The sequence below is a fragment of the Neodiprion lecontei genome, chromosome 2, assembly GCF_021901455.1.
Source record: "Neodiprion lecontei isolate iyNeoLeco1 chromosome 2, iyNeoLeco1.1, whole genome shotgun sequence".
NCBI lineage: Eukaryota > Metazoa > Arthropoda > Insecta > Hymenoptera > Diprionidae > Neodiprion > Neodiprion lecontei.
This window is the reverse complement of record NC_060261.1, coordinates 39,410,805-39,427,150: the sequence shown is the minus strand read 5'-3', so window position 1 is coordinate 39,427,150 and position 16,346 is coordinate 39,410,805. Positions and strand designations below refer to the sequence as shown.

Here is a 16,346-nt window from a genome sequence, read left to right as displayed (position 1 = left end):
GTACTCACATTACTGTCGTACGTTGTTTTTTGTTCTCCCGTTTAAGAGGAAGTTAATAATATCCGATGTCAAGTTTTTGCAGTTATTAATATTTGATTCGTGAATCGTGTATACGTAGATATTATTCGAACAAAAATTATGATGCGTCACGGAAATACAGTTGTAACTACGAAAGTGAACGAAAGCCAAGCGAAATGTCGAAATTCTCCATACTCTGCAAGCCTCGCGTGTTTGCATTTTCAATGATATAAAATTTCAGGGGATGTGAGCTTGCGACCAACCCAAGGGGTGCAACGATCACGGGGATCAAGGCTTGGAAAAATAATGGCGAGTCTACCCGGTCAATTCTCGGGTTACGAAAACGGCGTAAGAAGGAACCTGCGCCCTCTCTCCGACCCTGCAATTACACGGCAAGCCCTTTGCGATCCGATCGGCGTGATGCCGGAAACAGCCTAACGCCTAGCCGCGACGCTACGCCCGAGCTTAAGACTCCCGGTTCGGTTCTGCAGCAGTTACTATGGCAACAGGTGACGGACTAGCCGCGTGTAAAATCTGGCACGAAAAGGAGAGAGAGAGAGAGAGAGAGAAAAAAAAATATAGGCGCGAGAGAGAGTTCTTTCCGTTCGCGGATCAAAAGTTGTACCTAGAGACGCACACTTGCGGCAAGGCGTGACATGATGCCGCGAAAAGTTACGGCCCTCGATAAAAAAAACCGCGCCGTTTCGGCGGCACCTGTGGCCAGAACCTGATTGTAAAAGTTGGCGAATAAAATCAGCCACGCGGATTCACAACTCCGAGGGAGGCAAATCGCGTGTTTGAGTCGAATGGATCGCGGTCAGGCTGAATTTGGTTTTGTAGATTTGTTTTGAAAATTGTCTTACTTTTTTTTTATCGCGTCTGCACTTTACGCTCTGCGCACACATTTTTAGGGGGGATTATTTTTTCCTACAGGGCGGGTTTACGCACTCGAAATAATGCCGAGAGGTCCGGAGGAATCCTAGTGGATGAAGGAACGTCGAGAGAATCGGAAAGGGAGAGAGAGAGAAAGAGAGAGAGAGAGAGACGCGTCTACTTTCGTAAATTAGCAGGATATTTCCACAGTGGTGGAGGATAATACAGCGCAATAAGGATATACCTACCTGGGTCCCGAATGGACCCGAATATAAAGCTTAAAAACTTCCGGGTCGTGCTTTGTGCCGCGGTTTCTCTCCCCCTCTGGTTACGGCAGGGAGGAGTGGGAAAGAGGGGAAAAAAGCTCCATCTTTTTTCACGGATCAAAAGGTCTCGAGTACGCCTCAGGCGATCGGTGTAAAACTGTTTATATTTCATTTTCTTTATACATTACATATTACGCTACGCGTGCATCTATATATTATATTTAAATATACTTTTGATCAAATATTTTTTCCCTCCGCTTCATCATTTTCCGGCATAAAGGCTGAACCAACACCGAACAATATTCGAAATTCATTTGTATGCATCGTCATTTTAATTCAAAAAACAATTATGCGAATCGGAAAGACCAACGACAATGAGTAGAAATATTATTCATTTATAATTTTGGTCTTTGAAACGGAGTCAGTTAATAAGCGTATGGAAAGACAAAAATGAATTTTACAGTTCGTTCTTTCGCAACACCTTGACCTCTCGGTATTACAACACGATTCGGTCACAGCTTGATTTCTTTAATATCTCAGGTATTATAAGATTGAAAAAAGAAATCAGTAACATTTTTTCCATCAAGTAAAGCTGACATTACCTTGTGGTCCGGATTTGAAAACCTGGCAAATCCGCGCCAACGTAAATCGATAAAGCGTAATCGATTTTATTGAAGAAATTCGAGCGAACGGAAGGAACGAATCGAGTTCTGCTCGCTGACATAATATCGATACTCGGTACTCACTCGTTTCTACTTTCTAATTGCAAAATGATCATTGAACGCGACTGAACTAATTTCTCCTTCCTAAGAAGCTCATCGCCAAACAGCAAGAATTCTGCTCCGAATACGAATTCTGGAAATGAATTTTCTACGAAACTCGTCAATTTCCACCCTGCATCGTCGAGCGTGTCGATCATTACATCAAATTTCTTCCACGCGCTGTGTTTCCGCCGTGTTACGACACGCACACAGTTGTACATACATACGCGTGTACGCATCGTACGTACACAGACACACATGTGGCGGATGATGCGATGGAATACGCAACTCGTGTAATCTCTATATACATTATACCCTGTGTTTCATCCGTACAGGCAACACCCAGAGGTATGTGTTCCGCACGTATAACGACGCGGATGTCAGCCAATACTATTCAAAAAACAGTTCCGTTCCGCGCGCTGCTGCAGGAGGCGAAGAAGGGTGACAGGACTGGAGGACGGGGGTGGTTCGGCTGATGAGGGTGGTGTTCCTGGTGGGGTCGACGAGGCACGTGGTGCTACTATTGATTTTAATTTTAGTGAAAGGGTGGAAAAATTAGAAGGGCGACGCGAGGGGTTGGTCGACTGCGTGGGTGGGGGCGGGAGTTCTGCTGAACAGTTTCGCTTTCATTTCCCTCTTTGCTCGAAGGTCTGCGCGGCTTGACGAGGCGCGGGGGCCGAGGGGCGGCGAGGGGCGGCAGGGGGATTGTGAAAAAGAGGGGAACAAACCCTCGACTATGTAAAACACAGAGCTCGCGGTGCGCGGAGTTCGCATTAAAAACCGGGCCTTGCCGCCGCCTCCTCCACCTCTTTCATCCTTCGCCTTTCCACCCCCTCGTTTCGCCCTTTCACTCGTTTCCCCGCCGCCCCTGCTCTACCCTCCCGTTCTCTCTCTATCTATCCGTCTATCCGTCTCTATCTATCTATCTCTCTCTCTCCCTCTCTCTGTCTCCTACTCCCTCGCACGAGGTCCTTTTTCCCACTTTTTTCTCTTCTCGTTTTTCTCTCTTTCGCCCTTTTCTGTGTCCCGCGATAATTCGCATTGTCGCGAGTCCCGGCCGTTCTTTCGGATATTATATGTACACGCATGCGTCTATAGGTGTGCGTGTATCCGTTCATCTATGCATGTACTCAACACCTTGACAACCATTGCCTGTAACGCACGCAAGAGCGTACAAGGTACATTTTACATCCGCATAAATTGTACAGGGTGTTGCGCGTCGAGGTGTGCGTTACACCCGTACGTATTATGTACGTGATAGAGATTTGTACAACGAATTCGTCGACGCCGTTCAATGTATTGCTTCGAAGGGATTTTCACGTTTCGTGAGCACGATTTTATAAACTCGGCGACGAAAAAAGATATTTTTTATAAATAAATCTGGTGGAAAAATGTGTACAATGTAAAGAAAGTTTTGTTTGATTTCGTAAAAAGCAAGAAAAGAAAAGAAGAAAAAAAATAGAGAAAAGCACTTTTCGTTCAAGGGAGTGCCCTAGTCGATTTCGACGTCCACGTTCTCGAACGAAAAAAAGGGCTCAACAGCCCCATTCTACACGTAATTCTGAACAAGAACACCCCGATAGATTTTCGTTGGACGAAAAAATAAAGAAATGGCACGAATTCTACGAATTTACCGTTGCATTTCGTAAAATTCTTGCCGTTTCTCTGCCTCGAATGAAAATAAAGTTGGAGTGTTTTTGTTCAAAATTGTGTACAGAATAGGTCTGTTAAGCCCTTTTTGGCGGTTGAGATACGCGGACTTCGATATTTGGAGATGTAATATATACGTGGAGGTGGAAATCGACCAGGGCACCCCATTCAAAAAAATTTTCCATCAAGGAACTCGTTTGTTTTAAGAAAACAAATTTCAGATACAACGAAACAGATTGTTCTCCGAAACAAAAATACTTTGTTTGATGCGTGTAGTTAACAAGGGGTCTGACTGAAACCAAAAACCGATTTATTTCTGCTAAATGAAGAAGGAGAAACTAGACGTCGTCGTTAAAACTAAATAGAAATATGTTCGACTGTATAAGAATGCAACGATCAGTTTAAATGAAACAAATTTTGTTTGCATTGACTGAATTTTTCTCCGATTGTGCGTATCAACGTGTATGATATACCTAAGATGCACCTGATCCCTAGATCTGTTTAGTCGCGTATTATAACGCCGAATTTAAAGGTGAAAAGTTGAAATTGTTTCTCACCGCGATTACGTGCAAAATGGGTAAAAAGTAATACTCTCTGAAATTGCGGAGAGAATTCCTAAGAGATCGGTAAAAAATTCTGAATCCGATGAAACGCAACGGCGAGATTACCGCTCAATTCTCACCCACGCACAGCGCGTGTCTGGATGAAAATCAACAGGCTTCTTGAAGAAAAGCAAAACCCGCGTAACGCGCGCATCTCCGTGCGAAATATCCAAGTCCGTTCGATGCCTCGATTTTCGATTCACCCTCCAACCGGAAGGGTTGCCGCTCCCCGAATTCCTTCCCGTCAAGAACCCCGCGAACGGGTTATCGTCTCAATTAGAATCGTTGGACGGACGTGGCGTCAAGCTTCAGGTATATTCGGAGACTGTACCGTCGACGAAAGGACGAAAGGACTCGATACCGCCCTCGCAGGAGAGCAGGAGGGTGACGTCGGTTATTTTTCCCCATTTCTTCAACGTCCGTCACCTCCTTCTTTGTTTTTTCTTTGTTTTTTTTCTTCCATTTTTATTTTTATTTTTTAATTACGCATTGAAACATTGTTCCGCTAATTCACCGTCGTTATAATTACTGTTTTCCAAGTTATCAATCCTTCTTCCCTTTGCCTCGCGATCCACGCGCTATAAATGTATACCGTATACCCACGCATACGTATAACAGGATGAGGAACGTGATATTTTGTACAAATTGATGAATAACCCCGTTGAAGCGGCAGCTGCAGAAGCGCGGATATGATTCGACACGTACGTCAGAATTTCCACTCACTCTGCCCACTCGTGAACTTCGGGGATGGGGATGGGGTAGGGGGTCAGGTTAGGCACATACGCGGAGGATGTCTCCGGCCCCGGATTTTCGTTGGCCGGGGGCTGTCGGCCTTTGGTGTAAAAACAAAAAAAAAAAAAAAAATAAAAAAAAAAAAATAAAACGAAAGATGAGAGAGAGAGAAGAAAGAAAAAAAAAACAAATACAAAAATGATGTAAAAAAACGAAAGCGTGAAGGGACGAAAAAAAAAGGAAACAGGAAAAGTCGTTGAAAAATTTATGCAGCCGAAAACTCATTCGGTCCTCGTCATTACTCTCATTGGCCAGCACAGAAAAAATCCCATCGAATCAGCTGCGAGATGAGAGCTAGCAATTAAAACCCGGAATGGCCGAAGGGGAGTAATAAAACGTATATACGCATTGCGCAGAATTAGTTGATTAAAATATAAAAGAAGAAGGCTAGAATGGTGGGGATGGATGGATAGACGAGCGGGGTTCGGGACGCCGGGCTAGAAGGTAGAAGCACCGCGTTCAACCCCCGCTCTCTCCGCTCTCTTCCTCGCTCTCCCAGCAGCCGCCCCCGTCGCTGGTCCTCAACCCCCAGGGCCCCGCGCACCTCCGACGGAGAAACCGAGGACGAGAGAGAGAGAGAGAGAGAGAGAGAGTGGTAGGAGGTAAAAGGGGGGGAGGGGGAGGAGAGAGAAAAGCAGCCCGGGAAAAGAAATAATCTGCGAGCTGTATTGACGTTTCTAGTCTAACTCTGATTGAATTATGCATGAGCACACCACTGTTGCTGAAGTTGTGTAGCTGCTGCTGCTGCTGCTGCTGCTGCTACTGATGCTACTGATGCTAGCCCGATGCTACACTCGATACCATCGTAGCCTCTCACTCCTCACCCCTATATTTTTCATCGCCTCTCTCTCTCTCTCTCTGTCTCTTTCTCTCTCTCTTTCCATCTTCTCGATTATTACGCGGCATCGGTCAATCGGGCAAAATCGCCTTCGATCACTCCGCTGCAGCTTACTTATCACGTTGATCAGAAAATTTCATCGCAAGACAATCAGAACCCTGGGCTCAATCACGGTTTCGATATTCTTCTGACCCACATTCTTCAAACTTCTTGCCTGTATATTTCCATCGGTATACCTTGTGATGAGAGTAACAGGATTTTAGGGATGGTTCGGGAACGACTGTGTGAAAATGCTTTCAAAACGGGAACCGTCGTTTTACTACCCATTCTTCAAATTTTATCAACAATTGTAACTCGTGCTTTGCGAATCGTTGAAGAAAGGAGAAAAAGTGCTTGAGAACTGAAAAAGCATCTGACTGTCCTTCATTCTCGAACAATTTTGATTTCCGGATTCAACCTTCCGTCAGTGAGAGTTAAGATTGCACGATAAGCCTTGCAGTTTATCAGATTTTTATGTATTCACCGTATTTCATTGCCTGTGATCTATAACAGCGAGAAAAGTCCGAAAAACGAAATAAGAAAAAGACAAAAACTCGACGAAGAAAATTGACTCGTAACGCACAGAGGTCATGATTTTTGTGATGCGAAACAGGAAATAACCTCCCCCTCCCCAAGAGGGAAATACATGCGCGTCCGAGGAAAGTACCAGAAATCCTTTAATTACTGACCGGCAAGAGGAGCGGATCCGTGAGGCTCTTGAGATCAATAACGGCGGTCGACAGTTTTTAGAATGGTAAGGACAGCACTCAACTTCCTTTTGACCTTTGACCGCAAGATCAAAAGTATCACTCGGAAATGATTAATATACACATTTCCCTTTCATCATACATTACAAAGAATATATATCAATATCCCTTTACTCTTTATTCTTTTCTTGTTTGTTGTTGTTCCTCATCCGCGTATCGTAACTCTCATTGAATATCAGCCACAATCGTATAATAACGTAATCCAATACCTACCTATTTCGCTTTTCATCGACTCCGATGAGCAGTCCCTTTCCCTCTACACACGTAACAACGACGGGTGTATTATTGTGAAATTGATTTCACCCTGCAGCCGAATAGCACCGCGTAACACTCTCCTCGCCCGTGTAAAAGTGGACCCGGAAGAAAGACACCCTGCAAAAATCATAGGCAGAAAAGAAACGTTGCACCAGACGCGGGTCGGACAAGATGTTGTCAGGTGGGGTAAACGGGCTGCGGGGGTGCGGGCTCGACGACCAGAGGGTTGATAGCTGCCGGTGCTGCCTTCGGCACGTATAAACAAGGCGGGCAGAGGGCGGAGGGGTGGTGGGGGGAAGGGGGTGAGAAGGAGCCGGGGGACGGGTGTAGACCACCGACGGGGAAACAGACCAACAACGTCTTTATGCGCGCGATAATGATTCACTTGTTTGCTCGATGAAGCCATTTTTTTTTCCTCTGATTTCTTTTTTCCCCGCTCCGTCTCGTTTTCTATCCTTTTCTTACTCCCTCTGTGCTTCTCACTCTTCCGAGGAAAAACGGGAAATCATGCTAAGAGGGTGAAATTTTCTTCTCTCTTTGCCTGGAACGATAGAGTGAGAATAAGGGTAGGAAATAATGACGCGTGAGGGGATCCAGAGAGCGTGTTACTTGATTGAATATTTACAATTTGCTACCACCGCTTCTTCACTTTTTTTTTTTTCTCACTTTTATCACGGATGTCTGGGTTTTACATGCTCGCGATGTATCGATGTGTGAAACGCCGAATTCTAGTGTCGGTGCTGAGATTTTTTCACCCTGCAAATCGGCCGCTGCAGCTTCTTCCGATGCGCGCCAAGGTGTACGAGTGGAAAAACAGTATATGGGTTTTGTTTATCTTATAGTTGTCCAATTTGTCGCGTTACTTGTTTGCACGACGTTTGTTATTCGTCGAGGTAAGCGCGGCATGGTACTTAATGCGAGAGAAAACAGCTTCCGTTACGCGAACCGGGAATAAACTTCCGGCTTGTACCAAGACAACGATCGTTACGAATATCTGTCTTACTTGTGCTCGTCATAATTTTGACTCGTTTCACCGGCTAATTGAAACCGTCTCAAACCTTGCGGAATATGTATTCATTGACACAGGGATATGGCAAATAATTATGAATTTTGAATAATCTCAGTGTGCTCCGTAATAAGCCCTTGCTCTTCACCGCGGGGTGTATCAAATTAGGTTTGCTTTTTTTCTTTCTTCCTTCCTTTGTTTTTTTTTTTTTTTTTTAGTGGGTTTATTAATTATTAAATTCGTTTTCTTTAGCCGGTATTATTTGTTCAAAGTATTTTAGCCTGATAAATTTTTGCGTAATGTTAGTGAAATTGCATGTTTACAAACTGCTCCTCAAATTATTCCGATGTGACAAAAAAAGGGGTTGTGCAGTTACAGAGCAAAGTAAAAAAGTTTTAACATTTTTACTCGCATTCTTTTTCAGAAAAATTGAATTTTCACACGCCACTCTTAGTTCTCTGCATTGGTGAAATTGTCAATTGCTTAAAAAACTCGAATCGCAAAACCGTAAAGTTGTAGGAAACCTGAAATTTTCCAGTCTTGTCCCAAGTTTTTGCGGACAGGATAATTTTTGTTCAATCACCTCGAATCTCGTGAATAAATTAGATTTAAAAACGTAGGAAAAATGTAATTATTCGATCCGAATGTAAACAGCAGGTTTGATTCCACTCGAATTTTCGTACAACTTTATTTACTTATTTATTTATTTATTTTGACCGTGCATATGGGGGAAAATCCCATATGAAATCGGAACCGATTGTGAGATTTAAATTTTTGAAATTTTTACAATTTTTAATTGTTCAAACGAACAATAAAAAGCGATAACAACTACACGTATACATGTACGTGTAGGCGAGTAGAATATACATATTTCGGCATTAGTAGTCAGAGAGCGGGAGAGAGCGGGAAGCGAGTGACGGCAGCTTCGGAGGGGAAATATCCTGGGAAAGGGGAACCCCGACGGCCCTTAGCCCTCTCGACCACCCTAATCCACCCTTCTCCACCCCACCTCCTCCCACCCTCTCCCCATCCCGTGACCTATCCCTACCCCCGGGCTCTTTTATATTTTCATAACTAATCTGCGCGGTGCGTACTATTACGCACTCTGCACATTTTATAACTGTATGGATTTTTCTATGGTCCTTATCCCCGCCCGCGAGCCCTTGCCAAGGTACAGGTACCTGCGTTGGGCCCGGATATTACGGCGTAGCGTTTGCAAAATGCGGTGATACGAGACTCGTAATACAGCCGAATGTGTTCTTTTTTTTTCTTTTTTTTTTTTTTTTTCGTTTGCAGGCGCGCAGGCGTGCAACCTTATTTTTCGTTTTATGTTATTTTAAAAAATTTTCGATTCTTCTATTTCGTTGTTCATCTGAATTACCGTATTCCCTCCCAATTCTGAATTAATCACGATTTCCGCGAAGGTTACCTTCGTTATATTCTTCCTGGATTTATTTCTATTTCCGGAATCTTACCTTCTTTTTACGAATTCGTATTCTTACCCCCCTCTATAGCCTCCTATCCTTCATTCTTCGCTGCCTCTCTGAAGTATATTTTTATTGCGAATGTATTTTTTAGCCAGAATCAGAGCTCGGTGAACGTAGTTAGTTTTCAACCGTTATGCGCTTCTTGGATATAGCGTCCAAATAATAACAATAACAAAATCGCACGTCCGGAATAATTCAGTTCTCGCGTATATCCACATCGGAGTTGAAGAATTGAAAAATTAATTCGCGTCGACACAACGTATAACTTGAAAATCGTTGTACGAAAGCGGAAAGAAGATCTATCGTACAAAAATCGATTCGTTGCACGAACTTGTTACTCACGGTTCGTTGAGTCGAATGTTTTTTTAATTTTGTTTTTTTTTTCTTTCGCCAAAAAAAAAAAAAAAAAAAAACAAAAAATAGGAAAAAACACAACACGCATAAAAAGAAAACAGCGTAAAAATTCGTCGAGTTTCTTTCCCCAACGAACGGTGGTCCTCCTTTTCTCCCAGCGAGTTTTTATTTCCAGCTCACCCCTGCGGAGGTACATAATCTGCATGCGAATGAGGATAGGTGGAATTACTTTTTGCTATTAATAGAAAGAGGTACACGAGGGATCTACCGTGCGACAGTCAACAGTGCGTACGAGGGTGGCGAAGCTGCGGAAGGGTGGTAGCGCCGTGGCGTGCCCGCGTATATCTCCATGCGTAAACACCCACGCGTGCAGCGAACACACGCAGAAAAAGGCCCGAGGCGACGGGAAACGAGAGACCGAGCGAGCGGAGCGAAGGGAAAAGCAGGACGAGGAGGCGCCTTGCGAGGAACGGTCGGGGAAAAATATTCGCCGCTAATTACCTGCTGATTTTTACTGCAATTATAACCTGACAAAAACAGCTTCGACTCGTTTTTTTTCAACGGCTTCCGGGTTCATCGGGGTCCGAATTTTGAACGCGTGCGGAAGCGATTTCCAACGTGAATCTCGATCGCGTGTCAAATACGCAGAGTATAATTTATTTTCCAACGACGCGATTCTCTCTCTCTCTCTACCTACTTATCGCGTTATACCGTACCTACCAAAATTGGATTTATCCCAGAGTCTAAGGTTCTAAGAGTAATGCAGAAATGTTTAATTGAAATACGGTACGTCCTTTGAGGCGTCTATTTTTTCGCTTTCTTTGTTTCTTTTCCTTCTACTTTTAACTTAGCGGTATAATTGAACTGAAATTCAGTGAAATTTCGGGTTCAGAGAGGCGGAAGAAGGAGACGAGGAAGAAGAAAGGGTGGGGAGGAGGGCGAAAGCTCGGAGAATGAAATAAGCGGCGGTAACGTGAAACGTTGAGGAGGGTTGGGGGAGGGGTACGAAGGGAGGCTCGTTTCTAGAATAGGTACCTAATTACATCCCCATCCCCCCCCCCCCCTTCCCGAAGTTTCCTAGCACACGGTAAGATTCAAGGGTCGCTCTTTTCTTCGTCGCGAAGAGCGAGGGATCGGGATGTGAGGGTATACAAGCGGAAACGAGAGAGAAAAGAAGAATAAGAAGAAAAAGAAGCTTATTTAACGAGGCTGCGGAGAGGTGGCAGATTTTCGGAAAAGAAACGAGGAAACGACATCGACTCGTACTCGCGTGGGTCGACGCTGCGGATCCGAAGGCGACGCGACGAAAATTGGGGAGGGGGAGGAAAAAGTCGAAGTTCGCGAGCGTCGTTCGAAAGCCCGCGGTACATGTTCGGGACTTAATTATGCATCTACGCAGTTTTGTTCGGCGAGGCACGCAGGCACGGGCATAACCCCGTCCATAACTATGCGTATGGCCAGGCCGAGGTGTCGTGTCGGAGGGGTGGTTGGGTGGGATTGCATCCCCACCGCCGAGTTCCGCCAGCCTCGCCCCGCCGCGAGGCACGCATCTAGTGCTAAAAACCGGGATCGATACCAAAATGCTTTAAAATCGTGGATTTTATATCTAACGGGGGCTGCCTGCCTAGCTGGCACTCCGCCGGGGGTGAAAAGGGCCGTCGGAGCGAGGGATGGAACCCTCGCGATATGCCTAGAATTTTCACCCTCCGTATGCTCGGAGCGCAGAGCTCAGGTTCCTCGGTGTTACGACGGGTGTTGCTGCTCTGCGTCGTTGTTTTATTTCGCCGCTAAATACCGCCGCGCAGAGCCCGACTTCGACCTGCAACTTGGTTTTTGGTTTTCATTTTTTACTTATTTCTCTCTTTTTTTTTTCCTTATTCTTCTCCCAATTTTCTCACTCTCTTCGCTCCGGCATTCCAGGAATAAAAGAAAATAGGACACAACCTTCGCCGAGTTTCTCTCAAGGATTTAATGAGCTCACTTCCGGTACCGTGATGGAATTCTGCGAAACGATCGGAACGATAGAAACATCGCGTAACGAAGTTAGCGAAACACGCTGGCCAATTTGGCCGTGATTTTTTTATACTCTTTACACGCGAGAGTTAACTTGCGGACCTGGAAAGAGAAGAAGATGAAGACGAAGAATGAGCGAAGGTAGGAAAAGAAGGAAGGCCTGATCGGTACACTTACTACCCTCTCGTTCCACGTGGTTGAGATACATTTCCGGCAACACGCGGTGAATACTGAAATACCGAACGCAAAAGCTTGGATGATTAAGATTTTCAAACTGAGATTCGCCCTGTGTAGACTTTGAAAATGCTTTGAGAAACGGAGGAAAGATACAAACGGGTAAAAGGTGTAGAAGATACTGTTTTCAGTGACAATGATATTTCAATTCTAGCAAACCGGTTTAAATTTTGCTGGTTAGTTTGAATCTATAATATTTTCCTTAGACTACAATGCTTCTGCAATATATTAACGTCTTATAAGTCCATATTTCGCATATTTGATTGAATGCATAAAATAAAGGTCAGGTTACAAAATTTCACGTTGATCTTGATCTTGAATTGAATTCGATCAATCGTAAGAAATTCGTTTTGACAACGCGATGTCAAAAGTTGTTTAAAATTATTCTTTTGGATTCTTTGTCGATCTCACTTTCAATCAAGATACAGGATGAAATCTGCTATATTTAGACACCGTGATTCTTGGTTTGCTATTCCTAACGATGACCGAACTTCGGAGCGTTAGAAAAATTCCATCGCACGAAATATCCAAGGATTCCGCTTCGAGACTAAACGAGAAAGAGAAGACAAAATTAAGAACGAAATAAAATTCCGGAAACCAGTAAAACAGGTATACATCGTAAGCTGTTCGATGTAAAAGATACTTCGTTTCAAACCGATTTTACGACACACGTAAGGTATAAGAAAGATTTACATACAGATCCGCACATACACCTGCGTATGAGAAGAAAGAAACAAGTGGCGTCAAAAAAAGATTCACCAGCGTTAAAAGAATTTTTCAACTTGTCAGCAGAAATGCAAAATCGGTTACTCGCTCGTCTCGCTGTGTTTCAATAAAATCTGTTCAAAAAATAAGAAGGCAAAAGAGTTGAAGGTGCGGCGCAGTTATTTCGAAGCGCCGTCGACTAATCGAGACAAAAGACGGAAGTGACATCGAGGAGGTGGTGCAAGACTACCCCAGGAAGCTTGCAAGCTTCCGGCCCTACTCGACTCGCGCTTCTGGCTCCAGGACGCAACTTGCGATCCCGATCCCGATCCCGATCCTGATCCTGATCTCGATCGTAATCCTAATTCTTCCGACCCTGATCTTCGAACCATCGTCGCGACGGCCCTGACTGACGGGAGGAGGACCACTCGAGTGAGAGAGAGAGAGAGAGTGAGAGAGAGAGAGATGGCAAGGAAGGGCGGAAGGGGGAACGGGGGTAGGTACACAACATCTCCCTCACTCGCAAGGCTGCCACCACCCCCCTTGCCGCGCAGCCTTCGCCCGGCTTCATTCCGCTTTTTAATAAGGGCCTCGTTTCGTACTCTAGGCTTTAAATAGATCAATACCTACGCACTTCATCCCTGGCAACCACTCACCCCGTCTCTTTTTACCCCGCGGTATTCCCCCTGCACCCCCCCCCCCCCCCCCCCCCCTCCACCCCCCCGACGTCCCCGCTCTCACCTTCCGCCTTCCGCCACCGCCCACGCCCCCCGTATATTTCCCGTCTCTCTCTTTCTCTACTTTTCTCTTTCTCCCTTTTCCTCCCGCCGGTGCTGCCGCAGCGTACCACCACCACCACCACCATCACCACCACTAACAGCAGCAGAGCGCGTAGTAGCGCGTTTGGTTTATTTTCACTTTTATTTTTTCATATCTCGTATTTCTTTCTTTTTTACTTTTTGCTCTATTTTATTTCGTTGGATTTTTCTTTTTTCGCGGTGTGTTTTTCCTCTCTCTCTCTCCCTCTCTCTCTTTCTCACTTTCTCTCAGTCGTGCTCGGTGCCGTTTTCCCTTTTCATTTATTTTCTTTTTTTCATTTTCCCCTGTTTTTTTCAACCACGCTCAGCCTCGTGTGAATGGACGGGGAATGTAGGTAGAGAGAGATTTCGCTTTCTATACAACCCGGAAAAAGCGAGAGTCACGTTTTGCAGCGGAACGCCGCACACGCCACTGACTCCCATCCCCGTCCCCGTCACCATCCCCCCCGCGATCCTCGTTCATACCCACCTAAAGCAGCGCTACGGCGGATACGGAACGAGCGATACGACGGTCGCCTGGACACAAACAAGACGGTCCCGGTGGTCATGGTGAATTTTAAAACTGGGGGGTAAAAAATTCCGGGGGGTGTTGCGGAGTCATCTTTTTTCTTACCCTAATTACATATTATCGTTGTTAATTCTTTTTTCTCAAACAACCGTGGCTTCGCGTCATCGCCACCCAAGTGTATTCGATATTTTACTTTTCATAGGTACGTATAATGTGACACTCATATTTCTACGACAAGATAAGCTTGAACGGAAAGCGAGAATAATACGCGGGTATAAATCAAGGGTCGATCGGGGTATGACGAGTTTGATGAAAGGGTACAGAGGAATACCTGAAATTAAAAAGAAACGGACGCGCGAACATCGTACGAAAGTTCAAAAATTGTGAAAACGATAACGCCGTGCAAACACCTTATCAATTACCAGAATCGCGATAGATTTTGTCGTCAAACAAACACGGAGTTTCTGTACAGGGAGTCGGTTAGCCGGCAATTAGAGCTAATTTTAATCGTAACGGAAGTGGCTAATCGATTCGCTGGGTGGGGTGGAAGCGGTGGAGAAGCGGGGGAGGGGGAGACTCACCGGTGAATAGAAACACAACTTATACGCTGCACAAATATCTTATACGTTGCTCGGTAATTACTCAATAAAGATGCGATAAAATACGAATAGAGGGTATTTGTCAAGGCGTAACTACCTGTATGTATTTCCTTTTCATTTTTATTTTATTTTTTTTTCCGATTTTTTTCTTTTTACCGTTATTCTACATTTTACCTGATTTTTTGTTGTAAACATTATCAACAAAGATGAGAATAAAATTATTACAGGGTATATAAATTCTTCGGTCAAGTCACGGACGTGAGAACTCGCTGCTGTGCTTGCGTTAAACAAGGTCGACAAGAGAGAGGTAAATGGCGGAAGGGGGTGGGAGGGGAGGGGGAATGTACACGAAGCGAGCCGAATTTCACCCCGGCGATTTGTATAAATTTCCGTAACCTACACTGCACGTGAATTTAGGCGCCCCGCGTTACAAACGATAAGAACATAGTCGGGAAGTCTTTTTTCCTTTCTTTATTATTCCCCGTTTTTCTACAGGTCGTGCGTTCGATCCCGAAAGGGTGATTTGTCAACTCGCGTTCTCCCTGGCCGCCCCCCGAGAATCGTCGGGACGCCCTTGACCTATTGACGCCGGGACTCGACGCCGAACGACGCCGGAAGTGTTATATATACCTTAACATGTTTCAACAGCGCGTCGGGCTTAGAGCAGCCACCCAACTCGGTTTCCATCTGGTGTAACTCGCCTCCTTATCACCCTCCTCCAGAAACTATACGCGAACACGTTTTCGCGTCGAAATTTACACCCTTGGAAAAGCAGACGGGTCCCGTGAATCGGTTCGGGGACATGCGTAAGAAGTATACGCGATACCCGGGAGACAGCGGAACGTCCGTTTTTTATTTTTTTTTTATTTATTTATTTATTTTTTTTATTTATACTTTTTCAACAACCCCCCCCGCAGTTAGAAAAATAAACGTTCACTGCAGGATGCGTAAATTCCATCAGTTGGGGAAATTTTTTTGGGTGGAGATAAAAAAAATAAAATGATCAAAAAACTATAAGGACCACGAGATGAAATTTTTGAAGGAGTGAAAATTTAATTTATAGTATTTATTAAGCATGTAGCAAATCGAAGTATGGAGAAGTAAAGAATTATAAAGTCAGAATATCGAATGCCAAAATGCAGAATATTTAGAACTCGTCTCGACGATGTAGAATCGTATACAGATTCCAGATTTTACCGTTTCATGTTTTTGCAGCTTTGTATGTTTCGCCTTTTTGCATTTTCAATTTTCTCCAGTCAGACTTTCTGCATTTTGATTATTCTACGAATCAGACGTCCACGTTTTTGAAAATTCTTTGGTCTTTCTATCAATCGATCATTCTAGTTTCTTAGCCCCACCAAATGTTTTTTCCTCAGGAGGTATGAAGCGAAGGTATTCTTTTGTTGATTGAAAATTTAATTTCATCTCAAACCTCACCATTTAACCCTTGAATCGTTATCCTCCCTCCTTGATACTCGTACAAGCGACAGATAGCTCGAGGATACTTTTCTCCAGCACCCTGCGGTAAGCTCTGAAAATTTGATCAGATTGAATCCCGGGTGATCGAAATACCGGTAAGACAGAGCGATCCTCGGCCGGATTCTAGGCGCGTGCATATTTGAGGCCTGGGGTAATTTCCGCGAGGTGGGCCACCTCCCACGCAAAATCAATAAAAGAAACATTACATCGGCGGAGGGCAGCGTATACGAAGGTCTGCCCTAACGTAGGTGCGTCTAGTGGCGGGTGGAGGAGACATGAAAT

General features: G+C 44.6%; 1 protein-coding gene across 2 annotated transcripts in view; it reads right to left on the bottom strand.

The window, feature by feature from the left end:
- Window positions 1–16,346, bottom strand: part of LOC107219654 — a 58,506-nt gene that overhangs the window by 10,765 nt on the left and 31,395 nt on the right. Inside the window, exon 1 of one of the 2 annotated variants that reach the window (XM_046733037.1) lies at window positions 6,820–6,923. The exons of the other annotated variant lie outside the window; for it this stretch is intronic. The gene's annotated coding sequence lies outside the window, so the exon portion shown is untranslated. Of the gene's footprint in view, window positions 1–6,819; window positions 6,924–16,346 lie in introns of those variants that run through there. 2 annotated transcript variants of the gene reach the window in all.